The following is a 4,182-nucleotide window of genomic DNA, read 5'->3' as shown; positions in this document are numbered from 1 at the left end:
GGATTGGTGCCATTATAAAGGAGACCCCAGGGAGCTTGCTCGGTCCCTACTACAATATGAGGACATGGAAAGAAGTTGGCTATCCATTATAGTGATCTGATCCACATGGCAGTGGCAAATGTAGCCCAGCCCCTGATTTGGAAAACCAGTGGGAGCAAGTTGGCTCATAGGACCCAACCCACAGATTGGTTTTGCCATGGGGAACCAGGACTGCATTGTTTGAGACTTGCTTTTTGCTAAAACTCCCTCACCCTGAATTGAGGCAGAAAATGTTTACTGCATATCTTTAAAGTAACTTCCTAGAGTCTATGCTAAACCTCCCAAAGATGGAGTGTAACAAGTTCAACCCCTTTTCCCCTTGCATTTGCAAATGTCCTTTTATTTGCAGTAATTAGCAACTTCCTTTCCTTTGTTATCTGTAAAAGGTAACCACCTAAAGTGAACCTGTGTGTGGTAAATGAGGGCCATCCTCAATGTAATGTATCCAGAAAAGCAGTAGAAGTCTGTCTGGGCAGGGGTCAGGGTGCTCTCACACTCAGAGTGGCCTGTCATCCCTTTTCTCCATAGGACTCCTGTAGTCCCTGTGAATTTTTTCATCACATCCACAAGACACGGACCCCGCTGGTGGTATCAATCCAAGTACCAGCAAGAGGGACTTTACCAGATATCAAATCTGTCAGTTCCTTGATCTTGGATTTCCCAACCTCTAAAACCAAGAAATAAATGCTCATTGTCTAAGCCACCACCGAGTCCATGGTATTTTTGTTATAGCAGCCTGAGCAGAGTAAGATACAGTTTCTAGCATCCAATCAAAATGGCCAGCAGCAAAATGAAGATTTTTCAAAATCCATTAAAACTGATCCAGAAATGACACATATGACTAAATTACAACACAAGAGCATTAAAAGATTAATAGCAGATTATACATCACTGAAAAAAATTGTCTACACAGTAATAGAAACTACATAAAATAAAATAAAGGAAGAGAAACAAATAGAGAAACTTTGAGAAAATTTAAATTGGCTAATTATACCTATAATCAAAGTCCCCAAAAAGGAGAATAAGGAAATGAATATATTTGAGGAAATAATAGGTGAAATTTTTCTCAATTTGATTAAAAACATGAACTCATACTATTAGTTTCCTTAGGCGTCCATGGCAAATTACCGCAAACTTGATTGCTTAAAACAACAAAAAGTCCGAGATCAAGGTATCAGTAAAATCATGCTCTGTATGAAGGTTTTGAGGGATGATGGATCCTTCCTTGCCCTTTGAGCTTTGGGTGACTCCCAGAATTCCACAGCATGTAGCTGTATAACTTTAGTTTCTACCACCATGTTAACATCCACTTCTGTGGATCTTAAATCCCTCTTTGCCTTTCTCTTATAAGGATACTTGTTACTGCATTTAGTACCCACTAAAATAAGTCAGGGTAATCTATCTTGAGATTTTTAATTAATTATATCTGCAAAGGCATTTTTATCCAAGTAAAGTCTCATTCACAGGTTTGAGGTTGGGGATATAACTTTTGATGAACTACCATTCAACTCACTGTATCTACAGATTCAAAAAGCTTAACAAATCCTAAACACAAAACTTATAAAGAAAATACACCTAAGGCACATCATAATCAGATTGATTAGAACCAGTGAAACAAAGATAAAGATGGTAGCAGAATTTTTGTCAAAAGAATATAAGTTAGAAAATAGTGTAGCAATCAATATCTTTAAAGTGTAGAAAGACAAAAAAGTTCACATAATCATTTACCCAGTGAAAAGTTTTTTCAAAATGAAAATGAAGCAAAAATTTAATAGACATTAAAAAAAACCCAACAACCTAGAATTCATCATCAGTAGACTTGAAGGATAAGAAATGGTAAATGAAGTCCTTAAGAAAAGGAAAATAATACCCAATGGCAACCTGCATCTATACAAAGGAATGAAGACTACTGGAAATGTTAACTACACGAATGTATTGACATCAATACTGATACATTTTTTGGAGATACTGTAGTTTTGGTTGCAGGCCATTGCAATAAAGCAAGTTGTAATATTTTTGCTGGTAGAGGGGCTTGCCTTCATAAAAAGTTCAACATCTGTGAAGCTTAATAAATAAAGCACAATGAAATGAGATGAGCCCATGTATATTTATACAGTGATAAGTTTAAATATTTGTATATACTTATGTACATGTTTATAAAAACTTTTCAAAATATTTTTAGAATTTTATATGTTGATTTTAGAGAGCAGGACAGAAAGAGAGAAACAGAGAGACATTGACCTGTTGCTCCACTTATTTATGCATTCATGGGTTAATTCTATTTATTTATTTATTTATGTATGTATCCCACTATCTTCCAAACTGCAGTGCTGGATCAAACAAGATTGTACTCTCCTCTGTCTGTACTTTAGCGAGGATTTATGGTATTCTTCCTCTGGCTGGTTGGAGCCCCTGGAAGAGAACATCGTCTGAAACAAGTTTACTGGAGTCAGGAGGTATGTTACTGTCAGGCTGCTGATCTCAGGAGCCAGGAGAGGGACAGCCTTGCTGCTGTGAGACTGGGGTGAATCCTGTCCCTCCGCCACACACACAGTGCTGGTTCCTGGAGGCTACTTAGCCATCATTGTCTCCCCTGGGGACCAAGTGGGGCCCTACACCAATTTCCTCTCCAGTTTCTGGAGACATAAATTCCTCATATGTAGACCTTAAATGAACTGAAAAACCCAAGGGGGCAGTCAGTACAGTCCGTCTTCTGGGACTCAGAGAAAGGGACTGCCTTATCTCATTCTTTGCTACAGAGGTCTGGGAACAACTGCTTTTCCATCTGCAAAGGATGGCATGAGGGCTGCTTCTCAAGGTTCCCAGAAAGGTTCTTGTTCTTGGCCTTCTCTGAGTTCCTGTCATCTTGAAACCGATCAGCCTTTTCCTTAGGAGATTCAAACATGTCACCCTGAGTCCTTGGCTTTTTGAGCCTCCTTTCTAACAGCCACAGAACACTTGGTTTTCTAGAGGAAGAACTCATGTATTGCTGTACAGAGTCTGAAATCAGGGGCACTGAGAGCTTGGGTGGGGCTCAGGCTGTTCTGAATGTAGTCCCTATAGAGCTGATGACTGACAATGGCCACCATCTGGCAAGGTTTCAGTGCTGTGACAAAGGCACAAAGCTCTGAGTAGGAGGAATGGTCAGAGTAAGGGATGATGTGGATATTGGGGTAGGAGCTGTGGATTCTGGCTTGTGGTAAGGATAGCAATAGTGGGTGGATCTGGTTCCAATGCAGCATGGGGCATGGATGTGACCAGCCTTCTCCACTGTGGACACATCTGCCAGGTCAAGCAGCTGCACCAACTCCAGGTGCTAAAACTCGATACTACCCATGTCTGATACTCCAGGGCTCTAGCAGGGACTCTTTTCCCGGGTTATAGAGTCCAGTCTTTATGTTACACTGTGGGTGATTTCAAATGAGCTCAACAATCTGGTGGGTGGCTTCTCGTTGGGAAGGAAGAACCAGCTATGGGTTGCAGTTGATGTTGCCTAGATATAAGATAGGATCTGTTTCCTCACTCTCAGGGCTGGCTCCTTTAGCATGGATGGTGTTTACCGAAAATCATCTGCATACAGATGGTTCTGAAGTCTCCTTCAAAGAGAAACATGATAGAGCCAAGGCAGTGATTGGCATTCATCAAGGTTACAGTCATGGTTTCCCTTCCAATTTCATCCAGAGGCAGGGCATGGCTTCACCAACCTCTGGGGGTCAGATTCACTGCTTAGATACCTGCAGGAGGAAAGTGATGATTGGGGAGCAGAACAGGGGTCACACCCAGGTGCTAGATGGCCCCACGGTATTGTCTGAGTGCATGTGGGGCACGTAAAAGAGCGGTGTGGAACCAGCCAGGTACTCGCTCCAAAAGTCCACAGCAATGGGTGTGTGGGCAATCAGGACCCTGTTCATGGTGGCAGGGTTGGAGTCAGCAGTGGGATCCTCATAGAAACAGAGCTCTGGAGTGAGCCTCCTACAGGGACCCTGAAAAACGTAACACTGGGGCAAACACAGGACCCAAGACCTTGAAGGAAAAAGCTATTCCAGGAGTGGAATGAGTTCCTAGAGTGGGCAGAAGAAAAGAAGAATGTGACAGAGCTGGGGTAGTCCAAAGGTAGAACCGCACACCATGGAAGCCACTCTG

The 4,182-nt window shown here is 41.9% G+C and overlaps 1 pseudogene; it reads right to left on the bottom strand.

The window, feature by feature from the left end:
• Positions 1–2,374: 2,374 nt before the first annotated feature.
• LOC119056661 (5' exonuclease Apollo-like) lies at positions 2,375–3,950 on the bottom strand (annotated as a pseudogene).
• Positions 3,951–4,182: the final 232 nt, after the last annotated feature.

The sequence above is a fragment of the Artibeus jamaicensis genome, unplaced genomic scaffold (genome assembly GCF_021234435.1).
Source record: "Artibeus jamaicensis isolate MK-2021 breed Jamaican fruit bat unplaced genomic scaffold, CSHL_Jam_final contig_603, whole genome shotgun sequence".
Classification (NCBI taxonomy): Eukaryota; Metazoa; Chordata; class Mammalia; order Chiroptera; family Phyllostomidae; genus Artibeus; species Artibeus jamaicensis.
The sequence above is the reverse complement of the archived record's forward strand: the minus strand, read 5'-3'. Positions and strand labels throughout refer to the sequence as shown.